This window comes from Canis aureus, unplaced genomic scaffold, assembly GCF_053574225.1.
Source record: "Canis aureus isolate CA01 unplaced genomic scaffold, VMU_Caureus_v.1.0 NW_027326424.1_RagTag, whole genome shotgun sequence".
NCBI lineage: Eukaryota > Metazoa > Chordata > Mammalia > Carnivora > Canidae > Canis > Canis aureus.
In genome coordinates, this window is record NW_027554415.1 from 172,527 (window position 1) to 185,981 (window position 13,455).

Here is a 13,455-nt window from a genome sequence, read left to right on the forward strand (position 1 = left end):
CCGACCTTTTGGTTTTTAGCCACAGGGGCTTGTAGACCCCCAACTGGTTGTAGACCTCAGCTCGTGGGGCCCACAGGTGCAGCAGTCCCGGGGAGAGGGAGAGTGGCACAGCCCCTTCTCTGCTGAGGGGTCTTGTTCCCAGGACGGCAGCCCTCACGGCCCCCCAGGAGCCCGGAGCTGGGTCACCTGGACTGCCAGCCACCTGCCCGCGGGAGCCGTGATGGAGAATCCTGGTGGCAGGTGTGGACACTCGGCTCTGAGCCACTCCTCGCAGGGGGCACGTCGGGGGGCAGGCAGGGGGTCAGCATCGCACCAGGGCCCGTTCACCCCGTTCTGAGAGAGGAGTTTCTGCGCCGTCGGTTCTCTGTGCTGACACTCTTGGGTGGTCGGGGCACTTGCTAACACACTAGCTCGTTCCGTGTTCAGGCGCCTCTCGCGGTGAGGTGCGCGGGCACCCATGCCCAGATCGGCCCCCGTGGAAGCTTGCTCAGACACGTGGCTGCACAGACATGCACGCTCACGGTCCTCACGGTGGCCCTTGGGAAGGCATAGCCATCATCTGGGTTTTACCAAGGAGCAAGGTCAGACGCAGAGAGGGGCCCCAGACGAGCTCTTGGGCTCAGCCGTCGTGCTCCAAGCACCAGGCTGCGTAGCCTTGCAAGGGCTTTGTTTGTCCTCAGTTTGCAGCAGCAGAGCCCAAGGCTCAGCAAGGTCTAGTGACTTGCTCAGGGTCACCCGGTGGCCCGTGGGGCCCCGTTGACCCTACAGGCGGGTGCTCCCTCGCAGACACTCGGTGTGGTTCCCGCCACCTGTCAGCAGATCACCTTGCGGGAGAGTTTGCATCAGTAAATCAGTATGTTTTGTGTTTGACAGAGGGCCTGGAGAAGCCAGCGTGTCCCTGCCCGTGTCACCGAGAGGCCGGCGTGGTGCGAGGAGGACGGGGTTCGCTCGGGGGGGCTCTCCCCTGCTCTTCTCCCGGCCCAGCCCCCACGGGCCCCGCAGGCCCCAAGCCCTGGGCCTGGCACGCTGCCCCCACCCTGGGGGGCCGCCCTCAGTTTTCATCATTGCTGACGACGCATCCGCCTCATGAAGCGGCTGAGACGGTGCCGAGGGGGACCCGTTGTGCCTTGAAGGAAATTGTCTTGTCTTCCCTATCTTTTGGAGTCTGCCCCACTTAGGGGGGGCCTCCTTCACTGTTTTAAGGGGTCCTCCTTCTTCCTCCTCCCTCTTCCTCCCTCCCCCCTTATCCTCCCTCCTCTTCCTCTCCCTCCTCTCCCTCCAACTCCTCCCTCTCCCTCCTCCCCTTCCCTCCTCCCCTTCCCTTCTCCTCCCTCCCTCCTCCTCCCTCCCTCCTCCCCCTCATCCTCCCTCCTTCTTCTCCCTCCCCTTTCTTGTCCTCCCTCTCCCTCCTTCCTCCTCCTCCCCCCTGCCTCCTTGACCCTCGCATGCTGCCTCTCCTTAAAGGCACAGATGCCAGATGGTAACTGCGCACCTACTGCGTGTCGGGCTCTGCCCGTGCAGCGTCACTGCTCCTGACATCAACGTTGGGAGGGATTCCACTCTGCAGCTGGTTTTACTGATGTGGCTTGAGATGTTCAGTGTTGTCCTGCCCACCGTCACGGCTGGTGAGGGGCAGAGCGGGGATTTTAAACCAGGACTGGAAGGCCGTGTGCTTCCCTGAGGCTCCGGCCTCTGTTCAGAGCCGGCTCGGCCCCCAGCTCCCCTGAGAGCCTCTCCTGGGGACCCGTCTCCTCCAGGCCGTGGCTCGACCTTTGGATTTTTCAGCCCTGACTCCTTAGACCTTGGTTACGAGGTTTTATTCTCAGCTACCTTGAGTTGCCTTTTGAGTGCATCTACAAGGCGGCAAACTTGAAAATCCAGAGCACGTTCTCTAACAGGACTGTCGCCCGGAGCATCAGACACAGGGCCAGGCACACCGCAGAGATCTCTTTAAGTACCTGCTAACTTGGAAGGAAAAGCACTGAAGTGGCACTTGCGTGTGTATGACATGCCACCTTCTGGTGACATTACACCTGCAGGTGACTATTATTAGCCTCACTTTACAGCTGAGAAAACCCAGAAGCGCACCCAAGGTCAGACAGCTGACCTGGGAGCCTGCGGTCTGTGCAGCCCACGACCGTCAGCGGGGGACTTGGGCACCTGGGGGGCAGGTGGTGGCTCCGAACATGAAGCTTCATTCTTTCCTATGAGCCGCCTACGTGGACACCAACCTTTAAACAAAAGAACAGCTTTATTGAGAAATAACTTAAATCCAGCAAAATTCATCCTCTGTAAAGGTCTGACTCCGTGAACTTCAGTCGATAGGTAGAGTCGTGTGACCATCACCACAGTGCAGTTTCGAGACATTTCTGTCTCCCTCCTCACACGGGCCCAGATTTCCTGCTGCCTGGCCAGCCCTGGGTCATCTGCTCTGCAAATTTGCCCTATGGGGGCATCTTGTGTCCACGCAGTCATAGGACATCTGGCTTCCTTCACTCGGGGGTTCTGAGAAGTGGCCAAGGGGCCACCACTGACTTTTCGTTGAGTCGTGTGTGTGTGTGTGTGTGTGTGTGTGTGTGTGTGTGTCCCCAGACTTAACTGCGGGCCCCAATACGGGTTGATCAGAAGCATGCACCTGGTTGGGGGGTGTGCTGGGAGGGACGGGGGCCCCACCTGGGGGTCTGAGCCCTGTCTTCTGTGCCTCCCGCCGGGGGCTCCCAAGCTGTACACCCCACCTTGCCAGCCAGCTTTAATGGACCTGGCTTCCTCCTTCCGGGCGGTTTCGGCTTAATTAAGTCATAATGACAGACGGAGAAGCTCTGTTTCCTGGCAATTAAAGCAAGTGGAAGATTGGAACTTGTGCCAACCCTCCTCCCAGCCAGGAAGGACTTGACCCTCCCATGGCCTCGCTCCTGCTCCCCAGAGAGCATCTGGGAGGATGTTGGCAAATTCCCTCCTCTCTCCGACGCTCCCCATGGCTGCAGCTGATTTTTCTCTTCCCTGGCTGATTCTCAGGGCTGTTCTATGCAAAGGTAAAAAAATAAAAAATAAAAAATAAAAAATAAAAATAAAATAAAATAAAGAAATAATAATAAAATAAAATAAAATAATAAAATAATAAAATAAAATAATAAAATAAAATAAATAAAATAAAATAATAAAATAAATTTTTTTTATTTTAGATGTATTTTCTAAATTTCCCATTTAGATGTATTTTCAGGGTTTTCCCTCCCTTCCTCCCTCCCCAGCCCCAATCCAAGGAGGCAGGGAGACAGAGAGGAGCCATTTATTCATTCAGCCAGCACATTCTGGGGTGTCTGGTTCTCGGAGGCTCCCCAAGGGGCAGGGAAGGGAATATACAAGGTGGACAGCTTGAGGCTGGGTGGACGGTAGCACCCGCTCCAGATAGGGGAGCAACCGGGGTGCTGCTGCTCGGAACGGCCAGGAGGAAGTGGATGCAGAAGCCAGGGCATGGGGGTGCGGGCTGGCCGGAGGGGGAGAGGGGGCAAAGCCACAGTGTGGCCAGAGCAGGTGACCAAGCCCTTGCTCCGAGGCCGGTGGCCCACAGATGTGCCACAGGGAGGCCGCAGGGCTGTGGCTGCTGCCATCGGGGGGAGAAGGCAGGGGGGTAGATGCCTGGTGGCAACCTCGAGGTGGGTGTGGGCTGTTGGGGAAGCCCCCCACCCCCACCTCAAGCACCCCTGGCCACACAGTCCATGCTTTTCCCAGCTGCCATCCCTCGGGGGTGCTCCGGTGGGTTTCCTTCTGTTCTCCAGCACCGTTCCAAGCACTCGCTGCTCCGAACCCCCTGGCACTTGGCAGCCCTCTCTGCAGCATCCTGCCTCCTTGCCATCAGCTTGTACTTTCCGGCCCCTGTTCCAGGCCCACGTTACATCCTGGAGAGTCCTGATCTCACAGCAGGTGGTTTGATCCTCCTTCCAGCGTAGCCTCTCGTGTTCCTTTTCTCTCTCCTGTTCCGACATCTCTCGTCTTGTTCTGTTTCCTCGCCCGAATAATACCTGCAAAAAAACCCCAGGATCACGGTTTGCTGAATGGCAGTACCCAGCAGACGACCACCGGCTTTGGCTTCGTCTCATATAGACGAGGCCTGTAAACCGCCTTTTCTCCATTTTACCTTTCGGTCAGACTGGGCATTTCAGTCGTAAGATGCAAAGTGCAGGTGCATTCCTGGCCTCCGCTTTCCACTTTTTTTTTTTCTCCTCTCGAGCTGCACATCCTGGAGATACCTGGAGACTCTTCAGTTATGTTCTTGGGCCTGCCTGGCACCCAGCTGCCACCGAAGGACCGTTGGTCCCCATAAGTGGATTTCCAGGTTCAAGGTGGGGTGTGGAAATCTTCACAGTTGGAGGAGAAACTGGAGTCTCAGCCTTGCTCCGCGTCGCCGGGGGGATCCCTCTGTCCATGTTCCCATGTTGGCTGCACCCCTCTCTCCCCCTCTCCTCCTGCCTTCCCATCCTCCAAGGACCACTGGGCACGTGTGGGAGGGGATGGAAAACAGGGATTCCTTCTGGGCATCGAAGAGTCTTCCTCTGTTTGTAGCCCTGCCCTGCCCTGCAGCTCTGAGCCTTGAGCAAACAGCCCTTGAAAGGGGAGAGCTGCTGTGTGCTCCCAGCACTGATGGCCTGGCCCCAAGTGCCACCAACTGCCCTGACTTGAGAGTTGCTAAGTGGCCCTGCAGGATGCAAGTGCGTGTGCGCACGTGTGTGCATGTGCGTGTGTGTGTGTATGTGCACGTGGATACACACGAACACGTTTGTGGTAGGGGTGGCCGAGCTTCTCTTCCAGGAAAGCTCTTCCAAATCCTGTCCCGAAAGGAGGGGAGGTGATGGGAAACGTCACGGAGGTAAACGTGACAGCGAGGAGCACGGAGGCTGTTACTGTTCATTTTCACGCAAGGGACACGTTGAAACGGTGTCAGAAAATTCGAGCCCTTGGCAGTGGCCTGGGGATGAAATATGTCTGAGGTCCCCTTGCCGCGCTCGACCGGATATCCGTATCACAGCAATGTGACAGAGCCACAGTAGCGGGTCCCTTCCATTCTTCCGTCACTTTTACACGACAGGAGACGTACCCACGTCACAGTGTACCTTGTTCACGATCCTTCGTGGCACGAGGACCACTGACTCAGTGGACCATTGTTGCCTCAGCATGTCCCCAGTGCTGGGTCTTTGGGTTTCCATTTCTCACCCCAAGGCTGTCATGAACATCTTTGTACTTTTGTGCATTTTTTTTTTTTTTTAATAACGAGCATCTGCAGTGACTTGAGTCTCCTGACTTGACAATTCGAGATCCCTTGTCCCCGTTGCTTTGAAACTGTGGTGAGTTTGGGAAGAGGAGCAGAGCTGTGGCCCCTGCTCCCTCGCCGTTGGGAGGTGGGGCGGCGGTGGGACCTGGTCAACGGGAAGCGGCCTTCGCGGTGGCCGGAGAGGCCTGGGGGGCTGTCCGTCGCGGGGCCGTGCCCTCTCCCTCTCTTCACCCTCCTTCACTTGCGGGGAAAGCTCTCGCAGTGTTCAAAGCGTGGAGCCTCGTTGCTGCCCTTGCTCCCCCAGCACTGCACACTGAGCCCCAGGAGGGCCGGGTCCTCCGCTTGCCCATCCCCTGGTCTCCCTCAGCTCCTGGGGAGGCCGTCCCCTTCCTTCGGCTCCCTCCTGCCTCCCCCTTCCTGAGTCTGCCTCTCCCAGGACCCAAGGCTGGTCCTCCCTGGCCTCATGGAGGAGGGGGAACAGGAAGCCCAGGCCCCAGCGTTTGCCAGAGGGTCAGTAAGATGGGTTGATGGCCAAGACCCTGGAGACCCTGCTTGCCATGCTGCTTCTAGAATCCTCTGATGTCAGTGCTGAATCAGCCCTGGACTCCTGGGCCCCGGAGAATGGAGCAGAGGGGAGGATCCTGCGGTGCATGTACGTGCGTCTGATTTTGTGCATGCCGCCGTCCTGGGGCTGACAGGACCTGTGTCCCTGTCCCTATGTCCCAAGCTGAGGGCTTGCCAGTGGGCTTGGACGGTGTCCGTCACGGAGGGTTTCGCTTTCCCATCTGAGTGCTCTCCTGCCTACAAAGGGGAGGGAAAAAAATAAAATAAAAGGAAGGGAACAGTAGAATGTTCCTCAGCCCTACAAAGAGTGAAGTCCTGACATGCTACAGGGTAGTTGAGTCTTGAAAACATTATGCCCGTGAAAGGAGCTGGAAACAAAAGGATCACGTATTGTATGATTCTGCGGCTATGAAGGGGACAGGAAACGGGGTAAGGATCGCCAGGGCCTGGAATAGGGTGGGGGTGAGGGCGCCACTGCTTCATGGGGGCGGGGTTTCCTTTCAGTGGGGTGAGAATGTTCTAGAACAGAGAGTGGGGAGGGCAGCACCACAGTGTGGCCAGGCTCGGTGCCGCTGAATCCTAGAGAGTTTTGTTAGGTGAATATTATCATAAGAAAGACGGAAAGGAGGGTACGCCTGGGGCTTGGCCATAGGATTTGTTTCAGGGAAAGGCTCAGAGTTTCATCTACCCGGCTTTCTGCACCTGGCCGGCCCTCTGTGCCCTCTGTGCCTCGTAGGAAAGCGTTTGGGACCCAGAATTGGAGGAGGAGGCCCTTTGCAAAGTTCCCCCAATTTTTCAAGAGTCTCTTGGCAAAGGGAAACTACGTGAGCTATGTAGAACCCACGTCCTGGGGTGGTGGGTGCAGAAGCTCGACCCTCAGGGCGGAGAAGGGGCTCCCACGGAGAGGGGGGCTTCCTGGGGCCCACTTGCAGGGGTGCCTAAGGGATCCTGCTTGGGGACACAGGTCCCTTCCTCCGGGGCTGCTCCCGGCCTCATGCAGACTGTCCGAGGTGCTTTGGCCTTCATGGGCCTCTTCCTTCCTAAAAAAAACAAAACAAAGCAAGCAAGCAAGCAAACAAACAAACAAACAAAAAACTGTATAACAGAACCAAAAGCTGTGTTGGTTTCCATACAACCACATTGACATTATATAGTAAGACATTTCCTTCAGCCTAGAAATTCGTGTTCTTTTTTATCTCTTCTGATTTTAAAATAAATTAAAACATTTTCATGGCCCTTAAAAATACCATGGGGCCTGCCTCTGTGCCCCCGGCCTCAGTTACCATGACCAGGCCTCTTGCCCCGAGATGAAGGTCCCCCAAGGAGTGGTTACAGCTCCCCCCGGGGGCTCAGCCACGGAGCCTGCCCCCCCTCCAGTTCTCGTCCTCGGGGAGGGACAACCGAGGGGGGAAAACCGAGGGTGGTGGCTGGGAAGGGATGCTCATACGGCTCCACGCACGAGCCCTGCTGAGCCATGGCTCACTCACTGGGTGGATGTTCTCCTGGGGCAGAGAATATAGTTATGTACGCAAAGCAAAGCTTATTTCCAGATCCCTTTCTCCCAGCATTTGGATTCACACACCACGGGGGACACAGGGAGAGGCAGGGCTGCCGTCTTGCAGGGACGATGGTGTGTCCTCGCCGACGGAGCTGGAATCTGAAGGCAGCGTGCGCTGCGGGCCGCCCGTGTGGACCAGGCAGGAATTCACAGACACCCGGGGCTGGAACGGAGGCAGCTTTCGTGATGAAGGGGGGACGTATCCTTGGGGTCGTACATAGGTTTCAACAGACTCCCCCTTCTTGTGGATGTAGGAAAGGCTCACATTGTCATTGTCTGCCCAGAAACCCTGTTGGGGATTGCTTTTGACATAAAATATTTATTAGGACAGGACAGAAAGGGGGTAAGTACAGAGAAAAATTGGGGCTGGTGTATTTAGCCCATGTTTTTGATCCTGATGCGAAGTGGCTGTGCAAGTTGGCGGCTGTTCCTTGTTGGGCCATTTGTGTGAGGGCAGTTCTGGCCTGGAGGGACCGCTGTCAGGGGTGCCGGGGGTGTCGGGCTGGGTGGCAGGGAGGCCACGCTCTACCGTTGGCCTTGGGGCAGGAACACCACCCGGAGGGGTCGCTTGTCCTCTGGGCGGGGAGGCCTCTGGGGATTTGGGGCAGGTGCCTTGTCTCTTTCTTGTATTTTCCAAACTCCTCCGGGGCAGGACCCTGCTGGGTGATGCCGGGATGGGAGGGGGGTGCAGGCAGGTCCCTCGGGGCCCACCGGCAACATGCTCTGAGGCCCACACCCATTCCTACCTCACTTGGTAATAGGGTGAGATACAGCAGCAGTTGTAACATAATGTGGAGCATAACCTGATGAGGTTCTTAACAGCGGAGGGAAGTCTCAAGGCAGAGAAAGGGGCTGCAGACCTCCCAGCCGTGACTCCCCCCACCGCTGTGTGCAATGGGCCAGGGCTCCTGGGGACGCGCCCTGGGCTCCGTCAGCCACACTCACCCCAGGTTTATCCCAGCTCCGGGTCACTGAGGCCGGCGCTCCTGAGAACAGGCTCATGTTTGCCTTTGGGGAGGTGCTGTGCTAACATGAAAACCACCCTGGCCGGGTGACACCTCCCCAGGCTCTGCCAGCAATGGGCCCAGACATCAGGTCGTGCAAGTCACTTTGCACTTTGGGGATTTACACTCCTCATCTGCAAGTGGGGTGATGGAACTAGCCATCCAGGGGGCTGGGGCTGCTGTCACGAGGTGGTGAGCACCTGTGCATGTCTGCGTGTGGGGGGAGAATGTTCTGTAAAGTGATGTGATCTCAGATGTTCAGCGGTACCGTCTTTTTTTATCCTCATAGCACTCGGCAAGCGTGGGCATCTCTACAAATGCAGAGCGAGTGGCCCGGGTTTGCAGCTCCTGGTGTCCCCAGGTCCCTGCTTACTGAGCCAGGCTGAGAGGGGCCTGCATCTCGCAGCATCTTGCAGCTCAGATGGTTCTGGGGTCTGGAGTGGGTCTTTTTCTTACCGCTTTTTCGGCCCCTGGAGCCTGCCCAGGGCCTGGTGACGGCCAGCCCGACTCTAGGGCAAGGGTGCCCTCTAGTGCGTAGACGAGGGTATCGAGAGTATCGCAGGCGCTTCTCCACATTGTACCAACTGGAGGCTGGGGCTGAAGACCTGAAAATCCAAACTGCGTTTTCTCCCCCGGCTTGGACGGTGCTTTAAAGACGTTGTGGGTCTTTGCAGAATGTTCAACAGGCTTAGTACGCTTGGCCTTGTCGCCAAATGAACGTAAGGCAGTTTGCTTGCAACCTTATTTTTATAAGTAAGGCAAATAAAGGTAGAAAAAAATAAGATGAAACCACGAACAAAGCTAGGATAAAACGGTCTGCTATAATCCTTAAATGTGGCATGGATATGGTCTAGGGTGGTCTAGAGCTTTCTAGATCAGTCAATTCTCGGTAGATGACATTGTCTACGTGCTTTGGTAGAGATGCCCCAGCCCTCTGGGCTCCCCCCACCCCCCAAAACACCATATTCTTACAGAGACTTTGGAACTTCAAGGTACGTCTGGGTTCATCTCCTGTCACATCTCTCCACGGAGGTGTAAGCATCAGAGAGCAGGTCTGTGACTCGGAGGAAGGCGGGACGGTGCAGGGCCAACCCGGTGTAACCAAGGATGCTCTTGAATATCCAGAGTGGTGGTTCTCCAGCCTAAGTGCATCTGGGCCATGTGAGCGCTGTTAGAACACAGATCCCTCTTCTGCCCCCAGAGTTTCCTTTTTTTTTTTTTTTTTTTTTATGCCCCCAGAGTTTCTGATGCGGTAGTTCTTGGGTGGGGCCCGGGGATCTGCATTTCTAATAAGCTCCTGCGATGCTCATGCTGCCCGTCTAGGGATCCCACTGGGAACAGGTCAATCCACATCTTTCCATGAATGCTTGCAGGCAGCAGAGCTTTTTGGTGACTACTCGCTGGCACAAGCTTTTAAAGCTCTGCGCTGTCAGGCCCAGGAGGGTGGCTCTTCCATGCGGGTGTTAAAGCGGAGGGCCCTGCTGAGATGGGGCTGCCACCTTCATGTGAAGATGGAGGGACTCACGAGAATGGGAGGCCTTGTCTCTGCTGTGCTGCAGCTTGACGGTCACCAGAAAGCTGTTGCACACGCGAGTAACAGGAGTTACAAGCTCGAGGGCCAAGGTTTGGCTACAGGCTGTCGTATTTTAGCCTAGAAAAAAAAATTTTATTTCATTTAATTAATTTATTTTTTAAAAAGCCTTATTTATTTGAGAAAGAGCAAGGGGAGGGGGAGAGGGAGAGGGAGAAGCAGACTCCCCACTGAGCAGGGAGCCCGATGCAGGGCTCGATCCCAGGCCCTGGGATCGTGACCCGAGCTGAAGGCGGATGCCCAACCTACTGAGCCACCCCAGTGCCCCCAGAGCCTAGAAAAAGCTTTAAAGCTGTTGTTCCTAAACATTCACCTTGACCTTTTCAGAAACGGAAATGAAACCCCACATCTCAGTAAAGCAAGTTTGCCATGCAGACTCCTGGTGTCTTCCTCACGATGCAGGCTGCCCAATGACCTCCCTGCATAAGGGGATGGTCCGCCATGTGGGTTCTTTGAAACTGGTTAGAGGTCAAGATAATCTCCCACAAACAGAGTCCTCAGTTCTTGGAACTGGATACACACCAGGGCAGGTGTCCATTAGGGCTCCTTCCATGGTTACCACAGTAAGATCATATCCTCTCCATATAACGGAATAGGGGTTGGGGGTTCAGGGGGGTGGGTAGGCATACCCCGTCGAGAGGGAGAAACCACCACCAAAAATTGGCAGACCATTTCTGAAGCACTGGTTTAAATGACTTTCACCTGTTAACTTATTTTTTTTTAAAGATTTATTTATCTGGGAGAGAGAGACAGCACACAAGCAGGAGGGGCAGAGTGAGAGGGAGAGAAATTCCAAACAGACTCTCCACTGAGCACAGAACCCAACATGGGGCTCGATCTCACGACCCTGAGGTCATGACCTGAGCCGAAGCCAAGAGTCAGATGCTTCCCCGACTGCACCACCCAGGCTCCCCACACCTGTTAACTTACTTAATAGTTGCTGTGCATCACTAGATCCAGGAGCTGGATGAGGAAGGCCAGGCCCTCTGCTAAGCCAGGGACCCCGGGGTCATGCATATAGGGAGTGGCCGAGCTGAGGTTCAAGCCCAGGCTGTCGGGTTGTCTGTCTGGAGCTCTGAGGTTTTTTTGTTTGGTTGTTTTTTGTTTTTTGTTTGTTTGTTTGTTTGCTTTTGGAGCTCTGAGGTTTAAAAGATGGGGGCCAGGAGCTCTGCTCCCCACAGTGGGGATGGTTAGCACGCTTGTCGAGATGAGCTCTGCTAGCCCTGGCTCTGAAGGGTGAGCCTACAGGTCATCTCAGGGGTGAGGGGGGTGCACTGAGTGGCCTATAAGAAGCTTGGCTCTTGGGAAGTCTCAGGCAAAGAAGAGAGTCCGAGCTAGGGGTGGCCTCTGTCCTCACCTGTGCACCTCTCCTTGACATGGGTGGGGTCTGTCGCCACCTAGTGGTCCTGTGCTGTATCGGCTCTTGAAATAACCGGGATGTTTGGGACAGGGAGGAACTTGTCTGACTGGGACCCCTTCCAGGGGGGGGCTCATCTCTTACAAGAGGACCCCAAGGGCTCTGATAGGGCGAGGGGGCGGTCTTCTATGGTTCCGGTCTTGAAAGGGGCCAGGAGGCTCACGGAAGACAGCCGGTGCTTCAGGGCCAGCCCTGGATCCGAGGCACCCCTGAGCGCCCTGTGACCTGGAGGTCAGGTTCCTTAACTTTCCCCCACCGCCCGGTTCCCATTTATAGGCAAACTGGTGCTCGACGTGGTTTGGGAATTAGAGGAAATAAACTGCCTGGCACACAGTAGCTGTTCAACTGCCTTTCGTGATGGCCCGTGGACCTGGGGCCAGTGAAGCTGTGCGTATACAGCTTGCTGACCCCATCCTACTGTATCATTCCTGGGGTGGGGAGTAGGGTGGATAATGGTTTGGGCCAGTTATCCACCTGTCGGATCAAGTAGAGTGTTTAAAATAAACTTTTTAATCGTCCTGTAATGATTCTGGGTTTCCCGGGGAATTTGAAAAGTTAGTACAGAGAGTTCTCGTAACATCTTCCGTAACCCTGGGGTAGTCCTCAAACTAAGAGACTAACATCCGTGCAGTGCCAGCACCTGAACTACAGACTTGATCTGCATTTCCTTCGTTTCTTCACCGATAATCCTTTTCTTTTCTTTCTTTCTTTTTTTTTTTTTTAAAGATTTTATTTATTTATTCATGAGAGACACAGACAGAGGGAGAAGCAGGCTCCATGCAGGGAGCCCGACGTGGGACTCGATCCCGGGTCTCCAGGATCAGGCCCTGGGCTACAGGCAACACCAAACCGCTGAGCCACCCAGGCTGCCCCAATAACCCTTTTCTGGGGGAGGATCCAGTCTGGAATCCCACACTGCATTTAGCCTTCTCCGGTCTGGGCAGTTTCGAATGACCTTGACGATTCTGGACAGTGCCGGTCATGCGTTTTGAAGAATGTCCTTCAATTTTGGCTCAACCGTTTTTTTTTTCTTTTTTTTTTTTTTTTTTTTAACAATAGACTGGTCTGGGGCAGAGTAGCACAGAGGTGCAGTGTTCTCCTTGCCTCCCATCAGGGGTACGTGATATCAGTGTGATTTCTCCCTGGAGACACTGACGTTCATCACTCGATAAGGCGGCTCGGCCAGGTGCCTCCACTGCACTTTTGCTCTTTTTCCCTCCCACACTCTGTCCATGAGAGGAGAGTCCCCACGTTCAGCCCACGCTCCGCAGGAGGGGAAGCCAGCTCGTTTCCTGGAGGGGGAAGTACCTGCATATATTGTTTGGAAATCTTCTCTAAGAGAATTTTGTCCTCCCCCTCCCATTATTATATCTGTTGGGTTGTTTATTTTTAGACCAGTATGGGCTCATGAATGCCTCTTGAAACGCATTTTTCCTTGTCTTGATCATGGATTAACTCTTTCCAAGCTTAGAGAGTAACCCCAGCTCTGGTTTTAGGATTTTGGGTGAATACGCTTTAGCATTTCTTTTAGTGCCGTATTTTTAAAAAACTCACGATAATGTATATGGATAATTACCACCTGGATTTGGACTTGTGGGGTTGTTTGGTAAAATGAGAAATAGGTTTTGTATGGGGGTCTGTTGGTGGCAGGCGACGCGGGGCCCCTGCAGTGGTTGAGGGCTTTGGCCATGTCATTTGGGGGAGGCTGCAGGGCATGGGCCCTGCTCCTGCACAGAAATCCTGGTGCTGCTCCGACCGAGTGTACCTCTAGGTGGGTGACCGCCCTGCTGCAGCTCTGTCACCCGCAAAGGCAGAGGGCCAATAGGTCAGACTGCTCGGGGGCCCCTGCACCGTCACAGTCGAACCGCGGTAGGACTGGATCTGGACCGTCACTCATTTATCACATTTCAGCCTGAACAGTTTCCATGGTACCCACAGTGGCAACTTGCGGGGGCTGCTGACCTCGGATAAGTGTGGGCCACCTCTCCCCCTTCCCCTTGTCCTTCTCCCTGACCCTCTGTCCAGGAGTCCGCCTCATTGTTATTGGGTGGAGCT

At 55.1% G+C, this 13,455-nt stretch overlaps 1 protein-coding gene and 1 long non-coding RNA gene across 5 annotated transcripts in view; one reads left to right on the top strand and one right to left on the bottom strand.

Moving 5' to 3' along the window:
• LOC144309489 (uncharacterized) overlaps positions 1-13,455 on the top strand; it is a 61,497-nt gene that overhangs the window by 19,774 nt on the left and 28,268 nt on the right. The window lies entirely within an intron of this gene.
• LOC144309482 (uncharacterized) lies at positions 3,271-10,092 on the bottom strand. Of its 4 annotated transcripts, XR_013375463.1 has the most exons (5): positions 9,365-10,092; positions 8,334-9,132; positions 6,675-6,870; positions 4,136-6,067; positions 3,271-4,019 (listed from the first exon to the last, which is right to left on the bottom strand). It is a non-coding gene; the product is annotated as an uncharacterized LOC144309482 (long non-coding RNA). The 4 variants fall into 4 exon arrangements; XR_013375464.1 differs by having other exon boundaries at positions 8,849-10,084; XR_013375462.1 differs by having other exon boundaries at positions 8,334-10,084.